Source organism: Vidua macroura, chromosome Z (assembly GCF_024509145.1).
Source record: "Vidua macroura isolate BioBank_ID:100142 chromosome Z, ASM2450914v1, whole genome shotgun sequence".
Lineage (NCBI taxonomy): Eukaryota > Metazoa > Chordata > Aves > Passeriformes > Viduidae > Vidua > Vidua macroura.
This window is the reverse complement of record NC_071611.1, coordinates 31,062,109-31,087,650: the sequence shown is the minus strand read 5'-3', so window position 1 is coordinate 31,087,650 and position 25,542 is coordinate 31,062,109. Positions and strand designations below refer to the sequence as shown.

The window sequence follows — 25,542 nt, the reverse complement described above, 5'->3', positions numbered from 1 at the left end:
ATTGATTTAGATTGTAAACTGAAACCTTGCAAACTGTCTACAGTTAGTGTCTTGGGGATAAAATATCAAGTACATTATATTCTCTTTCTGGATTTAATGTAGCTATATTATACAGAAGCCCAAAACTTCAATTTTGCTTCCTCCACAGCAGGGGGATAAGGATGACATAAAATGCATGGCTGTTTTTTAATCTTTATTATTGCAAGCCATGATACATGAGTGCGCCATCATGTAGCATTCCTTGTCAAATACAAATACCCATGAATTAATAGAGGTGACTTCAGTTCAATGTGCTAATGCATGAATGGCAGGCAGTGACTAGGACTGGGACATAATTTAACAGATGCTGTGAAAGTCTGATGGAATAAGGAAGCTGAGAAAAAATTCTTAGTCCTGTGTATAAATTTTAGAAGCAGCATACCACTTAGTTTTACTGACTTAGTTTTGAGTGATCAGTTTATAAGTTGTCATGTATCCTGGCAGTAGTTTACAGGTTTGATTTCTAGGTAATTTTGTAGATGATAAATGTAAATGACTGTTTGGTAGCAGGGAGCAAAGATGTACTTAGGAATAAACAAGAGTTTGTCTTATTGAATAATACATGCTTGAAGAGAAGAAAGGTGATAAAATGCTGAGTAAAATGCTTTATAGATGAGAGGCCAAGAAGAGAAGTGGGAAAGTGGTACTTCCTGAGATAATACAGAAGTCAAAGACCTCACCAGATACCTGATCAGGTATATTTAAGGAGGATGTAGTCTAAATGACTCTTGCCTCTATACGATCTACTTTTAATGGGTATTAGCAAATGCATGGAAGCTTTTTCCTACAAAATGAAACACGGCTTTCAAGATGGAAAATAGGTTAGCAAACAGTAACTTAGCTGTTCTGTAGCTTTTGAAATTGTAAAATAGTTTTAAGTTATGAAGTGGGTGTCCTTTCACTCTTTTCAACCTTTTGTTCCAGTTTCAGTTTTATAAATAAGGTATATCGGATGCACAAAGGTAATGCTCTGATTTTTCAGGTAATGATTTTCTGTGTGTTTGGAGGGTGTTTGTCAGATTTTACTTTAGCAGAAGCTGTTTCTGATGGAAGCTTGGCCAGTGGTATAACAAAACCATTGACTTCATCTTGTACAACTGTTTCAAAGAGATTTTTTCATAGTGTTAATTATTCACTGATAAAGCTGTAGACTCATAGTGAATGAAATTCAGTTAAAGCTGTTTCCAAATTGTAGTTTAAGTCTCCTGTATTGGCATGAAATGGCTTGGTTTTAAAGCATTGTATATTGCAAAAAGAGACTTGTTTTCTTACTCCTCTCCCCCAGCAGTGAATATTTATGGCACCCAGACTTGTGAAAAACAGATTTCTTTTTTTCCCAGAACCCATATATTGTCCTGACCTGGGATGGAAGTGCAGACAGGAATCTGATGATGAGTGATGCACAGCTTCATTGGACAGTTCTTCAGACAAAAGTAGGAAGGAGAAAGAGGAAGACAACTGCCAGAGTTGCTGCAGTGGTGATCAGAAGGACTAGAGTTTTTCCTGCTGATAAGCGGCCATATGGAATACAAACTTAACATTGGTAGGGGTTATAAGATAAGTGGTAAAGACTAAAAACATAGGACAGATGTGAGCATTGTAATCTCAGTACCAAAGAGATCCAGAGTCTTGTTGTACTTGAAAGGAAGGACTTGTGACTGCACAGCAGGACAAGGAAGGAATGCTGCTGTTGTCAGAAAGCTGAATATTCCGAGTATGTAGAATATGCTTAAGGGAGCAAGATGTCAGTAAGATCAAAGCTGCTCCTTCCTGATACTCAAGGTGTGAAATGGTAGCTATTGAAATGTTAGAATGGATGAGTGGAAAGATGTGAATCATGGGTATGTGCTCCAGTGAATCGTGCCTGTTATGAGGTCCATCTTCCCCTCCCCCATTGAATAACAAAAGGAAGTTAAGAAGTAGAGATCAAATGTTGAGAAACATTTGAAAGGCGGAAGCAGAGGAAGATGACTGAGCAATGAGACACTAAGCTGTGATTTTAGGAAGTAAAAGGAGAAGCACAAAAATCTATAAAAGTTGAAATTTCTGGGAGGGAAATCAACATTTTCTGGAAGTGCTGAAAGGTACAGGAACCTGAATCCAGAAGACATTACCACTGGGGACTATGGTGAGAACCATCCCAGTGTGATGCACTGCATTGGAGCCAGCAAGGGCCCAATGGCAGAACCACATTCCAGGCAAGGGCCTTGGTGTACTCAATGACTTGTTGTGGGAGCGAGAGAGTGATGTGGGACAAGATGGTGTGATACAATGAAAGCACCTCAGGCAAAAGTTAATGGGTGAGTTAGGTGGGAGAATCAGCAGCATTAGAGTGCAAGGAGTGTCTGTATACTAGCCTGGCATACATGTAGCTTGATTGGTAGGCGTGGGGGGTTTTGTATAGCTATGTTTTGTTCCAGGAGCCCAGGAGGTATAGCATGTCATTCATGCAGCCTTGGTGAGGTAGTAAGTGTTGTGAGCCTGGGGATTGGGGTATGTGGTGTTCATATATGACAAAGTCAAGAGCAGATCCACGTGTATTGCAGTTGATGCTGGTTTGAAGTATCAGAAGCAGAGTGGGGATGCTGTACTTGTATAGTGGGTTGGAGGTGGGACTGCTGCAGAAGGAGCCTGCAATTTAATCTTCCATCAGTAGTTGGGTACAAGTAATGTGAGTCAGCAGCAGCATGTTCAATGCAGGTGGAGGGACCTTTGAACCAGCTTATTCTCTGTAGAGCACACTGCCCTGACACCATACTCTCTGCGTTGACCAGCTCCTCTTGCACAGGTAAAAGCAACTTCGGTCAGCTGCTTTCTGTCAGGAATGGGTATATTTGCAAGCAGGGGGCTCCTGCGATGTTTGTGGGCAGTGTGTATTGTAGGTGTCTTAACAGTGGTGTCCAGTGTGGTGGTGACAATGCGCAGGCCCTGATGTGGTGCAGCAGCAAAGGGCCTCCACTGACTTGAGCGACGCATGTCAGCTGTTTGGAGGCTCTTGTACAGGCCTGCAAAACCTGTGTAGACGTGGTGTGCTGAACAAGGGCTATGGTAGGTAGTTTCTGGTCTTTGTAAATATGGATTTCAAGCACAACTGCAGTCCTGATCTGTCTTTTTCTTAAGGCTTGTAACCTTAGGTTGCCTGACAAAGGTTATAAGTGACAAAGGCCTTAAACTCTGACAGAAGTTGTAACTATATTTCCAGTTATTCTTTTTCTTAGGGAGGGGGCATATTCCTCATTGACCAAGCCTGCTGCCCTAAAGAATGCTGCTGATATGGAATCACAGTGTGGCTGTGAGCATGGGAATTCTCCAAGAGCCTGTTCCAGCAGGCTTGCAATCTCTTGTCACTCAGTGAACTTCTCCAAGGACAGACTACAAAACAGGCCTATCAAAATAATTGTTTTCCATGGTGAAATACTTGTCATGAATATGGTAAATGAAAGAACTGACTCATTGGATGAGCCATGACTCATTTACTTCTCTGTGCCTCATTGTGTAACTCTTAGAACAGAAAACGCACATTGCTGTGCTTATAAACTTGTATTTTGGAAAGATTTTCTGTGACTGCCATTTGCGAACTTCACCCACTGTGTTATTCACCCTGAAGTTCCGTCATTGCTTTAGGCTGGCTTAAATGCAAGCTGCTGTTAAAGGAACAGTGCAGTTCTCAAATTTTCAGCGTGTGCCAGGGCTTGTGGAGCTGCATGGTGAGCCAGACAACTGGCCTGCTTAGGAATTGCTTGGTGAGTTTTACCTGGTTTATTGGCCAAGAAAATGCTACTCTTGATGAAAGGGAGAGAAGATTGCATGAGGGGGCAGACAAAGTCAGGGCTCCTTTCTGTGTCAGTCAGACTGGTTTAAAGTGGACATGAAGCCATAACTGCTGCCTGGGGAAAGGAGGTAGGTGCTGTGTTTGGGACTCCAGCTGTGGCAAAAGGCAGCCTGTTTGTTTCAGAGCCACTAGGACAGGCCTTTCCTGCGCTCAGGTGCTGTGTTTGGCATATATGAGTGAGCCATTTTCCATATCACTTCATCCACAGTGGTTTTTTTTTTTTCTTTTTTGTGGCACAAAACCTTGTCTAAATGATGAGTACCCCTTCCCACTCCCATCAGTGGTTAAAAGAAAGCCAGACAAATGTTTACATTAGGAGTATAGGAAAGGGGAAGGAAATACCCTAACAATTTAGTCCAATTGTGCAAATTCATATCTGTCTATATTTGCATAGCTGTTGTAAATGGTACTTGCCTTCAAAGTTCATACATTTCCTCTTCTTTTGTGGCAGTGTTCAACTTCAGCATACTTATAACATAGACTTTTGAAGTAATTTTTCTCCTTACTATGCTGTTGTTTGGTGTCCAAATTGTGTGTTTTGTGTTTATTTTCATCATAGCTGTTGACCTGTTTATTTTCATCATAGCTGTTGCTAAAGTGTTCACAGCTTTTTGTGTGACTAGACCTGCTGAGCCAACATAACTAAGAATGAGAAGTCTCTTCTTTGCTTCTTGAACTTTCATCTGTTGCTACTCAAGAGTCACTGGAGGTTGCAGGGTTGTGGTAATGTAGCAGAGACTTTGGGTATCTCGCATGGTCTTTTTTTTTACTGGTGGTAATGCTTGTGAAAGACCTGATGGAGCACAATGTGGAGATTTCAAGCAGAGTTTGTAGGGCTGGCTTGTAGGTGAGAAAAAGCCTTACTGCTTGTAAAATACGTATTTTTGATATGGATTTATTGAGAGTCTGAAATAGGTTTGTGGTGTTCCAGTATCATTACTGCTTCCTCAAGTAGAACATCAATTGAGCAGAATGGTGCTTTTGTGTAACTTTGGTAGCGTGGAACAGACAGCTGCTTCGATAAGTGAGGTGTGTTTACTGAAATGATCTGTTTTCAGGACTCGGAGTCAATGTGTGATCTATTCCAGATGCCACTAACTAATGCAGAGCTTCGTTTGCCTCTAACTGGTGGAGGGAAGAAGTGCAGGAATGCCTTGTTGCACACTTCACAGTGCAGATGAGACCATTTTTAGGGCAGAAATGGCTTTCTTTACCATAAAGAGAATTTCTGTGGGACTCATCTGTCTGGGAGAGGGTGCTTTGGCTTTCTCAACTGCTTGTGCGGTGGGTGATCAGAGTTTATTACTGGCTTACTTCTAACAGTAGCCTGCTTCAGTGAGGAAGGATTCATCTGGGTTGCTCACCTCCTAGAGGCTTCCTACAGTTCTGACTAGACAGTTGTGGCTGTCAGACTGTTAAAGGCATGGAGCGAGACACGGAGTCCTTACGTTTTGCAAACCTTAGGCAGGGTTCTTTACCTCTCTGGCTTGTCTCCTGGTAAAAGGGAGCCTATGTGACCTCCAACCCTAACTGATGTGTCTAGATCCTTCCAAACCTTTTCAGCTAGTGTTTATTGTACATGTTTAGCGCATAAGCTAAACATTTCTCATTTGAAGAAAGTAAAGTTATATAGTCTTGTTACCTTTTCTGCTCTAAAGCTCCACTGCTAATGGTATAAAATTAGATGGTTATAAGATTAGATGTCTACTTTCTGTCATATCTTGTTTTAGGTTCACCAGAAATGTTTAATGTGATACTTTGGAAGCTGACTATGACTTCTGCAAGCCAGGTTTGTTAAAGAAGTACCAGTTTGAACTCTTATCTGTTTAGGAAAATGAAAAGCACTCAGGTGTATAAGCCTTTTAGGTTTTGTACCAATTAGTGTGGTTTCATGGTTGTTTTGGGTTTGACCCCTCCACCTCTATTCCTACTTCTGCTTTGCTATTTTGAAGATAAGTACAATCAGGGCAAATTGGCTCTTCAGAACAGGATTTTGAGCTATACTCAGTGCTATTGCTCACGTGAAACTAACAAATAGGAAAAAGAACAATCCCCGTGGGTAGTGCAGGAAGTTCTTTAAATACAGTCAAATACAACAAAAGTGTTCAAATTTGAAGCTTGGCTAGATTATATTCAGCACAATCCCAGTGAGGATGGGACCAGGGTGAGGGAAGAGGAGAGGAGCAGAGGTTGTAGATGTCCTTTACCTTCATGAAATTCTGAAGTTATTTCCTGCACTTTCATTTCTATATTTGCACAAATCCAAGATTGTAATTAATGTAATTCTAGAAAAAGTTTTTTTTTTCATTTTACTCATAATTGAGTATGTTTTATTTTTAATCTGGGGAAATTTATTTTTGCATTTGTTTTCAAAATAGGGTTAAAAACCTGCAATTTTTATGTGCTGCAGTTGAGTGAATCTCTGTAATGCTGCTAAGTGTAAAACTTAATTGGATTGATATTTCGTGATGGAACAGGTTGAGGTGGATGTTCTCATCACAGCTCTTGGGTTGAATGAAAAAGAGTCTGCCGCTAAATCCCATGCACTTAAGTCTTTGCATACAGATTTGCTTGCAAGTTTAGAGTTTTGTGGAACTACTTCAGGAATCTTGACTGGCACTTGAATCTTTGCATACAGATTTGCTTGCAAGTTTAGAATTTTGTGGAACTAGTTCAGGAATCTTGACTGGCACTGGCCATCTGTGCCAAAGTGCTCCAGAATCGTTATGTAAATACCCTCACACCAGCTGTAGGTGAGAATGCTGTCTGTGGGTGCATGGCCAGAAGCTGCTGTGTTTCAGCTGCTCACTGTAATTTTCTCTCTTCAGACCTTTATCTTTCACCTTCCTGAAAGACAACTGACCACTCTCCACCAAGGACTAAAGTCCTCTTGGGGGACTATCCACAGGGCAGTTTCCATGGAACAATGAATGTGCCACCAGCTGTGCTTATGCATAGTTTCTTCTGTTGCGACAGTAGGTGTGAAATTATCTAAGGTTGTTTAACCTGATAGAGAAGTTTAAGAAAAGTCTTAGATTTTAAATGTGAACATATGAGGATGGGTTCCTACTAGTTTCAGATTACTACCATTTCTGAAATTGTTTGTGTAGTTTTGTCGCCTTAGGTGCTGTTTAATTCAGGGTAAAGTTTCTGCCGGTTGTGCTGTGCAGATGGTAGGTTTAGTTCATCTAGTAGTCTCCCTAAAGGTATTCATCTTTAAAGACAAAATTTTATGCAAACTAGTAACTGAGACTCATGAAATTACTTTTAGCGTGCAATTTCTGTGAAATGCATCCCAGAAAAATTTAGTGTGCACAGTGATTTGATAAGCTTCCATGAAGATTAATCTGTCACAGAGTCAGGATGCAAGTACTGGATCTGTTCTAGCTCACAGTACTTGAGCAGAAACAACAGGCACAAAATCAATTAGTCTGGGTCTCTGGGACATGTTCTTTAGTATTATCTTCACAAGAGCAGTGCAGCACCAGGTAATAAAGAAAATAGAAGATGTTTAGTGCATAATTGTTGAAATCTTTGCTGTTGGGAAGCCTCAGAACATAAAGGTTATTCAAATCAAATATATGAAACTTGCTTTTAGATAGGAGTGTCTGTTCTTGACTTAGACCATTTTGAGCACTTACTGTATTGAGGCATTAAAAGCAGAGTGTCAGTTTTAGAAATACTGTCATCCCTCAATGAAGGAAAAATGTATACTGAATGATGAGTTGTGGTGAGTATACAGGTTCACACTGTGTTTCTTACTGAGCTTCATGATAGTTTCAGTTCATTTCTGAACTGAAATCCTTCCCCCACTCATGTAGTAATGAGGAGATGGAAAGACAAAGGTATACCCAGACCCAAAGCAGTGTATTATGAAAAGACAGCTGCAATTTAAGCCACCTATTTGTAAGTGACACTGATCTCTAGAGATGCAGTGGTTGTGAATATTTTGAAGTCCTTAAATTCTTAATTGCTAAAATCTCGAAATGCATTCCTGATTACTGCAAGCTTTTTTATCTCTTTGCATTCTGATTATTATGAATACAATTTGACACATCTTTATTAAGCCTGTTTTAATTTGATTCATACAGAGAGAGTGAACTGAATGCAAAGGAAGAACCTCTCCTGAAGACTGGAGTAGCTTCATTTAACCTGGTCCGTTAGAAAAAAATGTATTTCCTCAGAAGAGGGGTTAAAGTATGTGTGCTGTATCTTTGTCGTCATTTGAAGTTATACTTGAAATTATATATCACACTGGGGACTGTACAATAATTGAGAGGTCATTCAAGAGAGAAAAAACAGCAGGTGAATGGAATCTGTGACTTCTAACAAGTTCACTGAAAGTTACTAAGTTTTTGAGCATGCCTGAAAAGTAGGATAACTTATTTCTTCTGTTGACAGAGTTGCTAAACATTTACCCTGTTATATTTACATCAGTTCACCTAGTCCACTTAAAGCAGAAGCAAGACCTCTAGGAAAACCTTCATTAACCTATGTACTGATGATGACTGTGCTGCTCTTCTCATTTCATATTAGCAGTTAGCAGGGAGAGTCATTATAATTTGGAATTCTGAAGCTAATTACATTTACTGTGCTGTCTGCACAGGCTAATTTTGAAGGCTTATAAGATTAGGTGTAAGAGGAAGGGGAAAAAGATCTTTCAGAATATATATTGAAATGATTATGTGTTTTGGAGACTTTTGTGCATTGTAAATATAGAAACTACTTGCCGGCTTTTGTTTTTTGCCAGTAGTAATAAGTTTTTCATACATTCACAGCTGTTTATTGTATGAACAGCTGACAACTCACGCTTTCAGAGGTAAGGTGAGCTGGCTTCTGGGTAGAACAAAGACCTTTGTCAGAGTAGGAAAGAGATTCCCCCCCACTCTCAGAACACAAATGTAAAGGCAGCTGGCAGCATGAATGCAGATCGGAAACATATCTGGAAACTTAATTCCCCCAATTGTGGTGTTACTGAAGTGCAAGGATTTATTTTTGTTTTACTGTCTTTAAGGATTTTAGTATTTAGCAAATAAAACTGTATGCTTTTGTATGCTGGGTTTTTGGGTTGTATGAAAAACTTTAATGCACAGAGAATAGTTGCTAAAAAGGAGGAATGAACATGCTTGCAACATATTGTGTGATTTGTCTTGTGATGAGGAATAGGGGAGTCATTTGGGTTAAACTAGATTAAATAAATAAACCCTGTAGGTCTCAGAGCCCTTGGGTGTCCCTGAATACAGCATTATATGGGAGTGTTATGGAAATAGTCATTCAAAATAAGCAACCCCGATGTTTGTAAACCAGTATCTTGTGCTTACTTTTGTAATCTCCTTCCGTAGACATGATACCACTTATTTTGCATATGTATTATTACTTAGATAACCTTTAAGGAATGCTATTTGCTCCCTCCTTAATTTTTCTGTGTGCCTAAACTATTACCATAGTCTTGATCTAGCTGTGTGACTACTTTAGCTCCAGTGCTTTGTTTATTCTGCCTTTTTACCCTCTAACTTGGCAACAGTGTTTGGAGAGAACTTCGTGAGGGATAGATGCTCCTTGTGCTTTGAAGAGTAGGCACCACTGAATCAAATCAGTTCTCCATACACAAAGAAAAGGAATTTGAATGCAGCAGCATGATAACAAGAAGTGTGCCCAATTGCACTATACAGGTTAAATGACATATAGAAAGTGGTGTCTTCCACAGATGGACCAAGGTAGTGTTGTACTTTCAGTTTGTTTGTTTGCTGAGAGCAAATTGCTTTTCCTTGAAGAACAAAATGAAAAAGTTTTTATCACAACCTTTGTAATTGGCGAACAGTTGTTTTTGTACTTTGGCTTTGTAAACTGTTATGAATATACCAGTCTGAAAAATAATAGAAACTAGATTCTTCTTTAATTTGAAGAGCGTTTCTAACATGCCATGCTTTTAACTTATGTGCTACTGAATACTTTGGGAGTCTTCCTTGAGAAAAAAGGTTTAAACTTAGCTGAGTTGTAATCTCAGACAAAATAACTGATACTTAATATTAAAACAAAAACTACTCAAAATCACTAATGAGAATAAGCTATTATACTGTATTAATTAAACTACATTTTTTATGTTGTTCCATTCTGTGCCAGTCATGAAGTCTTAAAACTGTTATTGTTCTCAGTTCTGTCTTGCATATAGAAAACACTGAGCTTAGTTACAGCAGACTTGAGTGTTTAGGCTGCTTTTTTACTCCTTTTTTAGGCTCCTTAGAAGACCAGTCTGTTCACTGAAAATAGAAATCAATTTAAAACTGGTTACAGCCACCATTTTCTAAGCCTCTTACACTGTTTTTAAATCACTTTGCTTTGCAATTATTCAAGTACATTATCTCTAAAGAGCAAAAGCTAGTAAGAATTGAGGATTCTTAAAGGGCATAGTAATGCATTTTTGAAAACTGTTTAGACTAGTTCAGTGACATGTAGAGGGTTATCAAAGCACAGCAGGCTCAATACTAAATGATACAGTGATTTGTACTACTCAGAATGTTCTGTGTTAGTGAGAAAGCCAAGCCGACTTCTGACGTATGAAGATAACGGATGGCAATCACTGGTCACCCCGCTGAGTCCAAATGACCTATCTCTAATTGTATACTTAACACTCTTTTGTTTCCTTTTTTTAAATCTTGCTTGTGGCAAAATATGTCTTACTTAAGGCACTTTTTGGATTATGTAGAGCAGCATTTCTGGAACTCAAGGATCAGTTTGGATTCTCTTTGGCTAGATATTGGTACGATAATGTTCCCTTTCCAGCTTTCTTGCCCCCTCTTCAGATTATTGGTTTGTACTGTGTTCATCTGCTGCAAATAAATAGTGGGATGAAGTTTCTTGTCCATGACCATTACTGTTACAGTTTTTCATAACTCATGTAATTTGAAAGCTTCCTTTGGTTCCTTTTTAGTTTGTTTAGATCAATTCTTTTTCTTACTGCATTTGTTATGAATTGGTTTTGAAACTTTGTATAAATGGAGGAATCCACTAGTCTTGAAATGTGGTTCATTCAGTGAAGATCTGTATGCAGTAAGGCTTACTAAAAGCTATAGCTTGCCTTTGCAATTTGATTGTCTCTGTAGAAAGATTGGGGCTTGGTTGACCTACGCTGTGCCTGTGTAGTATGTCACTGGACATTCCAGCTACTAACATAGCTTTGACTGCATCTACAGTTAAAGAACATGAAACCTTGCAGTGTTGATGAGTTTTAAATTGAATTTGCAAGAATTCCATGTGCTATAAGGCATATGCTACTAATATGGAACATCCTGAATGATGATTAAGGGCTTGCAAAACTTTAATCTAATTTTCAAAACAGGTGAAGTCAGATTTGTAGAGTATTTTGTACCTAAGTTTCTGCACAACTGTACAGCACAACAGCAGTTATGCAGCTAATAACTTTGCGCATGTTTGTATTCATTGGCACTAAAATGGTTTTTAAAAAACACAACAAAACCAGGTACCCATTGGTTTCTTTCAAGAAATTACTTCTCCATGAAGGATAAGATTCTTAAACAAAAGCACTGCACCTTTTCTTTTGAGTTTTTAAATATTTTGTCATTAACCATTTGTCACTGTGTTTGCTGGCAGTTGAATTTAAGCTTTAGAATTTTTGGGCAATTATCAATAGAGCTTAGTTCTATTGTCTCCTTGGATTGTGTTGAGGTGTGGATGTTTTTGTGTGGTTATTTTTTGGTTTTGGGGTATTTTTGGGTTTTGGGGTTTTTTTGGTGTTGTTTGGTTGGTTTTGCTTGTTTTTTGTCTTTTTTCTCTCTAAATGACTAGGTGGGAATTGAAACTCTTTAGTCTATTTTAATTTTTTTTTTCTGGCAGAATTATCCAGGAAGAAAGATAATTCTGTTTCTGGGATTTGGAACTCTCAGTCAAGGCTGAAGAATGAAACTGTTAGGGCAATAAATGCAAGGTCTTAAGAAGTCAGTAATTTTATCTGACTCCTTCCCAAGATTTCTGTCTAGTTTAAAGATGTGGCATGGCAGAGTGGTAAGGAATTCACCATGACAGCAAAAAGTGTTTCCTTCTGCTCAGGAGGAACTTCCTGTGTTTTACTTTATCTTGTCACTGGGCATCATGGACAAGAGTGTGGCTCAGTTTGCTTTATGCTCTCTCTTTCGGTATTTCTTGAGACAAATTGATGAGACCTCCCTGAGCCTTCTTTTCTGCAGCCTGACCAGACCAAGCAGTCACAGCCTTTTTCTTCTGTGTGAGGTATTTCAGCTCCTACATCACCTTTGTGGCCCTGTTCTGGACTCATTTGAGTAGGTCCATGTCTGTCTTGTAATGGGGAGCCCTGCCCTGGACACAGCACTTAAGTGTGGCCTCAGAGGTGCTAAGCAGAGGGGGAAGATCACATTCCTTGACCACCTGACAGCACTCCTTCTCTTGCAGCCCAGGTATACCACTAGCTGCCTTTGCTTCAAATAACAGTCAAAAGAGAGCAGTTTAACTGGTTCTGGTTTCAGACAACCCTTAAACTGTTGCATCCTGGGGTCAAATGCTGCATTAAACCCAAATAAAAGTGGAATAAAAACACTTAAAAAACAATCACAACTCTGCATTTACCCTGCCAGTGTAACTGGAACAATTTCCTTCTTTTCAAGCTTGAATTTTTAACACCAGCATTAACACCATTCACTTAGTGGATGGAGATCAGAATTGGTGCTGCTTTATTTGTGATGAGCTACAAAATAATTAATGAATTGCGTATTCTCTGTTAGCATAATGTTTTCTTGCTGTTTCTATGATTTGCTTGGATTTCTGCTTACTAGAACTTGGTTGCTTTAGTTCACACAGATAAGAGTCTTGAGGCATGAGGGTACTCATGTAAGTTTTACCTGGATTGCCTCTTTTCCCCACTTCTCTGGTTCCCTCAGATTATCTAGAGTAGACCAAAATGTGGGTAAAGAGGAATTCAGGCTCTCTCTTGGAGAAATTTTGGCTATTTTCGTATCTTCTCTATGCAATGAGAAAACTTGCTTTGCTTTTTATTATGTGCTTTTAATAGAACAAGAAGAAAGCTTTATAGTGGTTTACCTTCTGGTTTCGTTACTGACCTCAGCTGAAATGGAAACAGTGGTGTAGGTGGAGAAAGCTATCCATCAGGATCTGTTCCTTGCCCTTTCTTTCCTCCCCCTTTCACCAGCAAATCTCAAGATAGCTCTGACTATTCCAGAATGTACATAAATGTTACGAGGAATCTCCTACAACTACATATTATTACCTAAACTCAAAAATTACAGCTGCAAAATATATGAGTGGCTACTTCTGGCCAAATGCTGAAAAATGTTTCAGTGTAGAACAGAGAATGCTGTGTAAGTAAAGTAGTTTTCAAGTCAATGATTATTTGCCCTTAATAAGTATTATTTTTTAGAGATGCAGTTTATCACAGAGAAAGTGACAAGCAAGATAAATAGCTGCAAAATTACATTTGAAAAGTGAAATTAAAATTTCCTTTCTTAACAGCAAATCTTTTCTTGAAAGTGGCCCAGAGGCTCTTCAGTTTTCAGTCTGTGTGACTTCCATGTGCAGCAAGACTTGCAGCATAAGCAATTTCATGCAGGTGAAGGGATAACTAAATTCCAACTGTGTGCTGATTATTCTTTTTCCCTTTTATAATGAAAAGTTGAGTTTTCTGTTTGCAGTTCAACGTAGAAACTTGTTTTGATCAGCAGACAGCTGATCTGTGCTCACTTCTACTCTTCCTTCCTGCTGTTTGAGAAGTCACTTACGTTTGCAGAAGATAAATAGTGCAATAGAGTTCAGAAAAAAATAAAAATGTGTTTGTTTCCCAAAGTTCAGGTTTAGGGTGTGCTATTGTTTCTGTTGTTCTTATAATAAACAGATTTGTTTTTTCTGGTTCTGCTTAAAAAATTCAGGTTATGTTTCAGACTTGTATAGTTAGAAAGTAGGGATTAAATAGATACAGATACCATCTTGTAGTCAAAGTTTTTGTCCATGCTCTCAGAAGAAAAGGTGAAGTGCAGTAATGATAGAGCATCACAGATGTTTGCAGGTAATTCCTCCTAAATAAAACAAAAGAACTTGTTTTGCAAATAAGATATATTGAGCAGGTGGTGATAAACTTGAAGGAAAATGTCATGCTAGAGATGACAGTGCTTTCTAAGTGCTTTGTTTAAAATACACTGCAGAAATACTAATAGAAATAGATGCTGTGTTGATCTTGAATGTAATACAAAGAATGCATGATATTTAAAGATAAGTTTGTATATTGTATAGTGAATCATTGAAGGTGTGAGACTAAGTAAACATGTAAAATGCTTAGTATGATGCCAGGCACAGGGAAGTATCTCAAGTACAGCAGAGGACTCATAATTGTTATATTAGTGACAAGTGAGCTTTGTTCCTTCATGTTCCCTTCATGCTGTGAACAGGTTTAAGAAGGTATTTATTTCACCAATCCCATCAACACAAAATTTTGCCTTGCCTCTTCCTTAAAATTTAATCCAGTCATCAAAATAGTTAAGAAAATAACTGAGTACAAGGCAGGTAGAGCAAATTAGATTCTTTGAAGTAAGAATTGATTAGGGAGAGTTTGGAGTTCTACAAGTCCACACTGAAATTAAATAGTACTGGAATTTATGGATTGGAGAGCATGTTAATGGGTTGGAAATTAATACCCAACCAAATGAGGCAAACATATATTCTCAGTCCAAAAGGTAAAGTTATTTAGGTCTAAGAAATTTGGTTTGACAGGCCTATTTGTACAAGTATGTCTGTAGAGTTTTTGTTTTGGTTCTTTTTTCCCCACTTATGAGGAAATTATCAACAAATAAAATTAATCTTGGCCGCTTCTGTTCTAGTCCTGTACCTCTACAGAACACTACCTTTGTCACTAGAGAACAGTATAATTGAGGCAATATTGGGGTGTTTCAGGTCATCTTTAGAAGTTCTGTACATTTTTATACAGTTTTGTGTATAAAGATCTGTTTTGGCAAGATGACAGAAGGATTATCATGCTTCAAATCATTTTCTCTATGTAAAAGTGACAGGATGGGCTAACTTCTTGCTTTTTCCTAAAATTTTTGGAAGACAACATACAGCTTGGTGAGGTTTGGGCTTTGAGCAGTTTTGTTTCTGTTCAGCCAGAGCTGAATCCCTGTCTTTTTACTTCAGTGTCTTTAGGTGAAGAAGTGGTTATTTTGTCCACTGATTAGACCATGTCTCATGAGGCAGCTAGGATGAAAACATATTTCTTTCCCAGTTCTCTCATTTTGCACCAGGCAGTGAAACAGCAGGAGAAACTGGCTTGTGTACATCAGTAGATTGTACCTAGAAAATTTATTTTGACTGGGAAGTGACACTCTTGTTCTAGCCAACATCCTCCTGGAGAAAGATAAAATAACTTTGAGAGGTGTTTCCCACCTTGGAAGTAGATATTACTGCATCCAAATCTGTCATTGTCACTGCAACCAAATTTGTCACAGCAGTTAAATATTTTGGTTTCACCTGTGTCGTGGTTTGACATGGAAGTGAATTTTTTCCAGGAAGTTGGGTCAAACCAATCAGTGGTCAGGTTTGGATATTGGCATCTGGAGTGACCACTGAAAGTATGGACACGCCTCTGAGAACACAGGGGGTTAAAAGCAAGAACTCCCAGGGGAACTGTCTCTTTGGTTCCGGTGGTCAGAGAGTGCAAACTCTCCCCTGCCCAGCCTTAGGCTGGGTGGGGAGGGGAAGCCACACGGTCTTGTCCAGGTAGGCCGAGGGGCTGAGGGTCTGGAACCGAGCCAGCTCCTGTGGACGGAAGGGTGGAGTGAAGCTGAGATGCCTTTGTACCCCCCTCCAAGAGGGAAAGAGACAGAGAGCCTGGCGGCACCTGGAAATTTGCCGGCAGAGGAGAAGGAGAAAGGGGGGGCGGGGATGGTGCCCAGCGTGGGAGACGGAATGCTGGACCGAGATATCAGCCGTCCAGGGAGTCTGAACTTTTAACCCTTTCCGGGAAATGAGGGCTTTGTAAAATATTACTCCTCCTTGATTTGTAGTGGAAGAGAGACAGTCTGAGACCTGAGATGTTAGAAGAAGAACTATTTAGGTGGGAGGAGATGATGAAGTAGCTTTTGGCTGGACTTTTCTTGTTAGCCATGGACTGAACCAAAATCTCCTGCAATAGAGACTGCATTTTAGGGGGATGCAGTGGTGACCCAAGGAGACCTGTTTCAGCTTCAAACAGCACAGGAATGGCAAGAACCGAAGAAAGCTGAGGAGGGAATGGTGATGCCCTCTGTCTTCGGGAAAGAAGATGATTCCTGTTCTTGGAGCCTTGGCCCCAGGGGAAAATGGGGGGGGACTGTAGTCCCAAGATGAGAAGCTGAACTGTTGTATCTTTGGGTCTGTGGCAAAGCATCCTTAAAGGAGCCCTATGAGCAGTCTGTCCATGCACGGTGGTGAGAGCACTGTGACATGGAAAGGAGAGTGTCACACTGGCAGATTTTCTCCAGGCAGTTGCCATGTGTGACAGGGAAACACAGGAGGTGGCAACTGTGTTTCCTGGGGGGTCTGTGGTGCAAGAGAGACTTCTCTCTCCCTTGATAGATTGAGTATTGATTATCTGAAGGGTGGTAATTTGATCAGGAATCCCAGGTGATGTTTCATGGTGGGTGTTTTTGGAAGTTGGGAGGAGGAGGGGTGTTTTAAAAGGTCTTCATCCTGGATTTAGTTTATGTGTTTTCTGTAGTAGTAGTAGTTTAATAAAGTTTTTCCCCTTTGTTATTAAGCTTGGGCCTGCTCTGCTCTGTTCCTGATAACATCTCACAGCATTTATTTGGGGAAGATGCATTTTCATGGGGGTGCTGGCATTGCGCCAGTGTCAAACCATGACAACCTGTAAACCATTAATTTCTTCACCTTCTACAGTAGTTAAGTTGTCTCTTCAATCAAAAGGCTTGGAGCTTGGGACATGGAGTGGATTCTCAGTAGGAGTTTTGGCATACCTTTGGCTAAGATGTTATAAATGATGTCCTTACATACTGACTTAAGTATTATACTAGATAAAATTTGAGGTCACTATCACCTCATAATGAGACTTGAGAGGCTGCTCTTTGAAAAATACTTCTAGAAAGTTGCATTCTCTGAAGTAAGAGTGGTGAAGATTTGAAGTAGAGAATTTTGATTATGATGTTATCCTTAAGAAATATGGTAGTTTAGGAACAGCAAGAAGCAAATTCTGTGTAAATGTTGTTTGTATTTCATTATTGCTAAATTCTTTGTATTAAAATGTAGGATCCTTTTCTCTAAGGAAGTTTCCCTAAAGATCTTTGGAGAAGGTGACTTATACAAGAGTGGGTTGGTTTCTAGATCTCAATTTTGCATGCCCAGTTTCTGACATTTTGTCTGTTTGGAAGGTTCAAGAGGCTTCAAGAGTTGCTATTTTGAGATTACTAAGAGGGTGGGTGGCTGCTAGTGTACTTAGAACTTCATTTTCTCGGTGGGACCATCCCTTAACAAAGGCAGTCTGGATCAAGCTCCCTGAGACCTCAGTCTCCCTGAGACCTCTAATGGCTCTTGTCATTAGTTTCGATGGTCCTTTCTGTTTTTAACAATCTATCCTTAACTTGGGACAAAATCCATTAGTGTGCCATGGTACTAATGACCCTTCTTCCCCACACCCTGCCCCAGCATTTGTAAATGGAAGTTGAATTCAATGTTTGGTTATTAACTGAACATTACCACTGTAGGTGGTGGTGTTGCTGTCATGACATTCTGCGAGTCTTGGATTTTTCTAGTGTCTTTTTTTTTTTTTCTGCAATGGTAGCTATTCTTGGATTGTAAATTTTTTGGCATTTGTTGAATGGACTTTGAGTCACTAATGCCTCCTAATTTTGCCATATGAAAGTTACCTTCAGTGTTTCAATGCACTTTAAATTTTGTTAATTTTATGTTTTGTCTCAGCAATACCATTGTTTCAAAAACTCGCTTTTCTATGTTGGTGCAAGGCAGGAACGTTTCAAATTTTTTGTAAACCAGTAAAATGTCATTAAGAAGGAGTAATTGCTCAGAACAGTGTGTTTTAAACAGTAGTTGTCTAGCAGTTTATGAACTGTGTTTATTTTAAGTATCTGAAATTTCTTTTTTGTTTAACGATTTCTGTTGTTCAGTGCACAGTTTTAGGACTGTACTGTTGGAGCATAATATCCTGTCATTGTATTTTTGCTTTCTTTTTTAACCCTGTGATGATGACACTCTTTCAGTTGCAAGAGTTACAGTCCTGAGTAGCTGATGATGCTTCCTTACAGGATATTGCTCTTTATCATGAGCACTATATTATAGGAAGAAAAGACAAGGAAGTTCCTAGTTTGAACTAGGACAGCTTTTTGTGAGGGACAGAAGATAGCACAGTAAACTCCAGCAGGTTGCATAAGTAGGGTTTGTGTCTCTTGTGGATGCTTGATATTTCAAGAAGAAAGATTTAACTCTTGTTAGATATTTAGATATTATTGTTCTGAAAGAGAGTAGCTAGCCATATATACCCTGAACCATATCATAATAAAATGCAGAGGTTGAAACTTGGTGTTTTTCACTTGAAATTGCAAGGAGTTTAGTTGTGTATTTAGAATGTCTGTAGTCTGTGGAAGTGTTCCTGATCAGTACACACACGGTGGTGTTTTGTTAGCTGAAGGTAGTCATGAGAATAAAAACCGTCCAGGGACAGTTGTTTTCTTGTCAGGTGAGTAATTTAACTAACATGTAAGTTCCGGGCTTTTTACTTCAAAATGCACTAAAAAGAGAATGAATGTTAGTGAGGGGTGTGTTTTCACCTACTGTCTTAGTATAAAAGCTGTTGCATTTTTAGTTTAGCCACTTTTACTTTGAAATCTACATTTTAAACTGGTGAAAACCTTTTAACATGGCCAAGATGTAAATGTTTGCAAGTATACTTCACCATGGCCTGTGGATTGTGGTTTCACTTATGTTTTTCTCAATGTCTGTATAAGCTGGAGTTGCTCTCAGCTGCTTTCTTCTGTCTTTGTGCTGTTCTTTTACTTATGCAGAAGTGTTTAGGTTTGGTTTGGGTTTTTTCAGTGTGTGTCCTGGCATGGTGACATGGATCAAGGAATAACTAGTGAAAGTGAGAGTTCTATTTTTTTTTAATTTTTTTATTTGTGTGGGGTTCCCCCCCCCCCCCCCCCCAGCTGGGTCCATTCCTTGATCAGATAAATGTAAAACCACAGAGAGGAGTTTTGGTCAAACTTGGTAAGACAGAATAGGAACCAAAAAAGTGTCAGTGGCTGGACCATCTTCTGCCTTTTCCCTAATGCTGAAAGTAATGCACGAGGTCATGCCTGTAGGTATGTTAGCCTGAGGTGCTATGGATTTCCCAATCCTAGTCCTAAACCATTAATAAAACATTACCTTATTTCTTCTAAGCTGTGCTTATGCAAGATCTTTGTCCAAGGAGAAGTGGGGTGCCCCTTTGTGTCCAGCTTACCCAGTTTCTTCTAGCCAGCTCTTAAATTACGTTAGGTCTGGCTGATGAAGCTTTTCTGAAAGACAAGATGGAAGTAGGAAAAACATGTCCTGACACCCAAAACTAAGAGGACAGACAAGTTTCCCTTCCCTTCAGGTGACTCCTTCAGGGATTTGATTTAGGTGATGTAGTTCTGCATGTAAAAAAGTCCATGTAAAAGCATTAGTGGACAAGCTTCTCCCTATTCCTGTCTTTTGCTGGTAGAAAGAAAAAAAAAAAAAAGGAATGTATGCTGTTTTCCTTCCTCAAATATATTCAAGTTGGCTGGAAAATGTTCCCTCTGTAGTACCTGTCACTCTTCAGCAGGGTTCATGAAATAGCCTAATGCTTAAAGCTTTGATATGCCACAATGCAAGCTGGTAACACTTGATTGACATCACTCCGTGTTTGCGTACTTGACTATCTATTACAGGATACCTGTAAAGGTAGGAAAGGGACAAGTTAAGGTTTTTTCAAACTCTCTTTTTAGACCACTTATGAATGAAAACTGATTTTGTAGATAAGATCAAGAAGAAGATCTTTCTAAAGTGCAGAGCTCACAGAGAGAGAAAAACATGTCTTAGTCTGCAAAAGTGAAATGCAAGACTTCACTTTGTTATTAAATAGAACTCAGAAATGTCAGCTTTAAAAAAGGGTGCAGTTTAGCACTGGAGTTTGTCTTAAAAAATATCAGCAAGGCTAGTGATTTATATTTAATAGCAATAAAAACGAAGCTATTTCTTGATTATAAGAGCTGCTTTAGTGTTTCTCTTTGGAGATGAGAATGAAGCTCCTAAATCAAGGGTTTTGGAGATTTTAACTATATAATCTTTAAGCTAAATTGTCCTTTTGCTTCCCTTCACTCCCTTCTTCATGTGTTAGGTTTTTTCCTCACTGGATTTCCTTTTCCATTAGAAGCTTTTTATAATCATTCTTGTCTGTCTTAAAAGAATAATTTGTTTAGACTTTAGTCATCATCTTTAGCTGATAGTAGAGATGTCAGTAGATGACTAAATGGATTTTTTCAGTACACCATCACTCCAGTATTTCCCATTCTTCTCTGCCATTACCCACCTGTACTGTAGTTTACAGTATTTATTATTTTGTCTGCTTTGTGCAAGATCCTGTGTAAACTCAGTGCTAGCTCTGAAAAGTTTATTCCTAAATTTTAATGCAAAAAGGTGCAGCAAAACAAAAAAAAGTGAATGAGAACAAAGATGTGAACATGTTCCTTTCAGAGTCTAAATAGGTACATAATTACAGTATTTTGTAATTGGCAACCAGAGTGTTCAAAAATCATGATTAACATCTTCTGAAATCAAGAGACTTAAAAACTAATTGGAAAAAGCTTTAGAAGTTAATATTGAAATTTCAGTTACTTGCTTCTTGTAATGCTTTAGGGGTTTGAAGTTTTCAAACTGTCTTCTACAGCTAAAAATAAAAGCTTAAAACAATCCAAGGGGTAAAAAGCAGACAGAAGTAAAATGTATTGTTTTGAATGAGAGAAATAGCAAGTTGAAAACCATGATTTATTAAGGAATGTGGTTATTTTAAGAAGAGTTCTGAAGATAGTAGCAGCTGTCCATGTTACTATCAAAATGTTCAGCTTTTTCAAGTTATTAGCTGGTAGTGAAACACAAACCTGGTGATACTAAATGTGCTAGAATCAATTGTTTTCCTGCTTTCAAATCCCAGACAGCAGCCAGAAACAGCACATGATGTGGTTGGCTTCTCTGCTGATGACCTTTTTTGAGGGCTACTGAGATAATTAAAATGATGATACAGTAAAAACCACCCAAAGGACATAGTTTTCAATGACAGCACTACCTGGAATCACCATGAGGAGGAAATGTTATAAACGTGGTGAAAAGTTATGCCTAAATGGATGATGTCTGTCCACTACTACGTATAAAAGTAATTGTTCAATTTTGTTACACTCTGTAGTGTCTCAGGCTGTATATTGTCAGCAAAGACGATTTTGGGGCATTATTGTAACAGAAGAAATGGGACATTCATGAGGAGGTATTTTTTAAGAGTTCATGCAAGTGTCACAAATTAAAACTTTTAAACTAGGAAGATGGAAGCTCAGTGATGGAAATCTTTTCAATGCTGCTGTCAGTTACCCAATGGAATATTTTTGTCAGTTTTTGGAGTTGGCATTGTTAGGAGAATTTTAGGAAGATTGTCTCAGTAAATCTGTGAATTGCATAGAATAGATCAGATACAGCAACAGATCCTGTCCAACTCAGTTGTTTTATCAAATGTAAAAGAACTACAGAGCCCATGTGTAAAGCAGAGACCAAATTTATAATCAAAGAACCTAAAAGTCATGGCCCCAACAGCTAGTATTAAGTCATCCCCTGGTGTGCTGGAGTTTTGTGTTGTATATGCTGATAAAAGTCTTTCCTTAAAATGTGCATGTTTTGGCAGTTATAGTAGATATGGGGAACTTTCTATTCAAATAAGTGCCCTGATGCTTTGAAAGCACCGAACTGATTTATTCCATGCTTTTAGACCCTGGTGTCAGTTATGCATTCAGACAAAATACTTGTTGTAGTTAGCTCCTCAATTTGTCCAGCTTGCCACCACATGCAATCGGGGCAAGATTTATAAAACTTAAGGTGAAAGGAATTGTGGAAGAGATAGGTATTTGTTAGTATTTGAAATTCTTAATGACACCCATTGAAATAGTGTATGCCACATGCATTGTAGTGTAATTATGTCTCTTTTGATGGCTGGAGCTTCTACACTTCCTAGAAGTGGTGGTTACAGAAGCCTGTGAAAGGGACTCTTGTTGAAATCATGCTTTAGACTCCATACATGACACGGAGGGAGTGTGAGGAAGAGATCTTTTTTCACCCATCCCACCTGCTCATTCAATTTAGAAGTTCACTATAATGTTTCAAATTAAAATGTAGCATAAAATGTAGCATATGGCACAGAAGTAAAAGCTTTTTTGTTTTAACAATCTTGATCTGAGGAATGTTAGATGAGGTGGCTATCTCCCTATTTTGTTTTCTTAAAGTGGGGAACTTTAAAAATCAGAACTTCTTTTTCTGGTTAAGAACATGAACATCCATTTTAGAAAATCTAGTTTGTAATTAAAAAAAATACTGTAAGCTTAGGAGTCCTTGCCAGTGCTGTACTTGCCCTTCTTCAGGAAGTACATAGATTTTTTTTTGTCCTGGGGACATCTGACATTGTTACTGGAATATGATTACTTAGGTTGTAAATGACTCTGGAGAGCTGGAAACAGCTGATGAAAATATCTGTGAAAAGGTTTCCTGTTTTTTTAAACTTTTTTTGATAGTTGTACATTGTTAGCAATTTATTTGCTGACTGAATTAAAAACTATAGTTTTATTATCAGATTAGTTATATGTGGGCAGTACCTGTAATGCTATGGTACTGAGGTCATGCTGACAGTCGGAGGAAAGACTTCCATATATTTCCAGATACTTCTTAGGGTGACCACTACTTTAAACTAAGTGCCCCTTACTGGGTAAGATAGTGTGTACTGGTAGTGTGTGTTCATCTAAAACGGCAAAACTTCTAGAAAAGTATTTTTCCATGGCATGCTCTCTGAAAACCAAAGCTTAAGTTGATCAGGTGGAATACGAATCTGAATAGGAGAACATGACAGGATAGTACATTGTGAGTTCTTTATCTGGGAATGGTTTCATGCTGTTGGTGATACTTGAACTTCTCAGTGTTAAATTAGCTTGAGCCCTTGTGTTTAACTTAGTCTTAAAATGTCTTTTTCAAAAGAGATTCAGGGATAGTGAAGGTTTCTTTTATGCTTGTCATTATTCTTGGTCTTGCAGCACAATTGGTGTGTGTTTGTAGGGGGCGAATTTGGGCAGCAATAGTTCGTGGATGTAATGGAGCTACAGTCTGGGACCAGAAGTCTAAAAATGGGTTGTTATCTTCAGAGAGTCCCAAAACAGTGTGGGTGGAGTGGTGGGAAGGAATTTACTATACTGCCTTCACAGCTCTAGAATAGGAGCCCTCTCAAAAGTAGCAGGGTTATGTGAAAGGAACGTGAAAACTACAGTGGCATGGCCTTCAGGAAGCTTCCTTAATTTTCTTCAGAATTGTAGAGGTATTTGGAACACATTTATACAGCAGATAGAGCAGGTTGTAATAACCACAGCTATTCTTAGCCTCCTTTCCACCTCAGGTTTTAGACGTGTTTATTCCGAGCCTTTTCTCAGGCCTCCTTCTGTGTGACCTGGGTGCATCGTTCCACGTTCACCCTGTGGCCAGCTCCAGTGCAGACAGAGCCAGTGGTGCTCGCCCCGTTCTGTGCTCGTGTGAATCAACCTGCGCGACCGGCGGCACCTTCATGCTTCGTATATATTATATATGAGAAGGTGATTAAAACCAGAGCTGCTATAAATACAGTGTCGTGCCTGGCTATCAGCATGCGGGCTTGCGTAGAACCGGAGAAAATCACGGCTGAGTGGTCCTGCCCGGTTTGCATCTGCTGGGCGGTGCTGGGGCTGGCTCCTCACTTTCCAACCCGCAGTAATGGGCGACTGGGACGGCGATTCCCTGGTCGGGACAGCCTCCCTGTTCTTGTCCTGGTGGGGCCGCGACCCCAGTGCCGCAGGGGTTAAGGGCGGCGGGGCCGCGGCGTTATGCAAAGCCGTGAAGTAAAAAGGAAGTGCATTGCAAAATGCTGAGCTCAGTAGCCTGGCTCCCGGCCAAGCCCTCGCCTGCCTCGGCACAGCTGAGGGCTCGGTGTGCGCTCGCTGGCGGGGCGGGCCCGCGGCGCTGTTGAGGAATGTCGTCGCCGGCTGACGTCAGCGCGGGCCGGCGGTTCAGCCGGGGGACAGGCGGGCGGGCCCGGCCGCGCCCCGCCCCGTCACACCCGGCCGCCGCGGAAAGGGCGGGGTGCAGTTTAACGGGAAAAAAGGAGGGGCGCGCTCACGCTCCCCCTCCGGCCCTGTTGTATCTCGTGCTCAGTGCTGCAGTTGAGCCCGTGAAGAGCTCTGAGCTCTCGGCGTTCCAAGATTAGGGGTTTTGGGAGGCACTATTGGCTCTGCTGCCCTCTTTCTGCTGTCCGCCGGGTGAGAGAAGTACTATAGCAGTAAAGCACGGTCAGTGGTGCCATCACAGCACCTTATTTCATCAGTCTTGGGAGAGCTTATTTAGGAAGGTATCTTGAGAGTGGCAAGGTGTTAAGCTTTTTAGTTAAAAATGAATACAATTATCCAGGTTTTGTGTTTGATTGGGTGATGAATCTTCTGGATGATACTCTCTTAAGCTCTATAATCAGATTTCAGGGTGGATCTATGCTTTTGGATTATTATTGCGAAACAAATGCAAAAAAAAAAAAAATCATACCTGGACAATATCCAGGTTTGTGCAAGAGTGACAGAAAGCATTTTTCACTGTCAGGCTTACCAGCGGTATAGGTAAGTGGAACATTACTTAAATGTTTCCTCTTTTTAAAAGGATTTTGGGAGACTTGCTGGTTGCAGAAACTTCTGGGCTGCCTGGATACTTGTTTAGCAGGTCCAGGCAGCTTTTTTTGAAGCTGCTCTCTTGGTTTGTTTTTTTTTTTTTTTTTTTTTTTTTTTTTTTTTTTGTTTTTTTTTTTTTTTAAATCAGTATTTTGGGGTCTACCTTTATCTGCTATAACCAATCTTGCTGCTTGTAGTCTTCAGTGTTAAATCTCCAAAACTTCTCATCATATGTCTCTGGTCAGTGTACACTTGTCACAGCAGCATAATGCTTCTATATAAATTAGAGTTATAGGTTGCAGGACTCTTTTCAGAGTTTAAGTAGAAATACACATGATGGAATTTTTTAACTACTAGTTCAGTGAAGGAGAGATGAGATAGGAAAAAACTTCAAGAGAATCACTTTTCTCTTTCGTCTCCTATTTTTCCTGTCCAGTTAATGACATTGCAGATATTGGTGACATTGGTATAGAATTGTTCCTGATAGAGCAAATTGTTTTTGCAAGGCAGGTCTAGTTCATGAAATTCACTGTCAAATGGTATTGGGGCCAAGTCTTAACCAGAGCCAAAAAACATCATAAGTAGTAGTATGGAAAACATCTTTTAAAATTTGATACCTCATCTAGTGGTTGGTGTTTTAGGGGTCAGAAGTAGCAAATTTATTTTGTATTACTGTGGTGCTATATGACTCTGTATGAGTCA

General features: G+C 39.5%; 1 protein-coding gene across 5 annotated transcripts in view; it reads left to right on the top strand.

Moving 5' to 3' along the window:
- ZSWIM6 (zinc finger SWIM-type containing 6) overlaps nucleotides 1-25,542 on the top strand; it is a 109,226-nt gene that overhangs the window by 9,227 nt on the left and 74,457 nt on the right. The window contains exon 1 of one of the 5 annotated variants that reach the window (XM_054002795.1): nucleotides 24,307-24,444. The exons of 2 other annotated variants lie outside the window; for them this stretch is intronic. The gene's annotated coding sequence lies outside the window, so the exon portion shown is untranslated. Of the gene's footprint in view, nucleotides 1-24,306; nucleotides 24,475-24,727; nucleotides 24,793-25,542 lie in introns of those variants that run through there. 2 more of the 5 variants (XM_054002796.1, XM_054002797.1) reach the window with 2 other exon arrangements.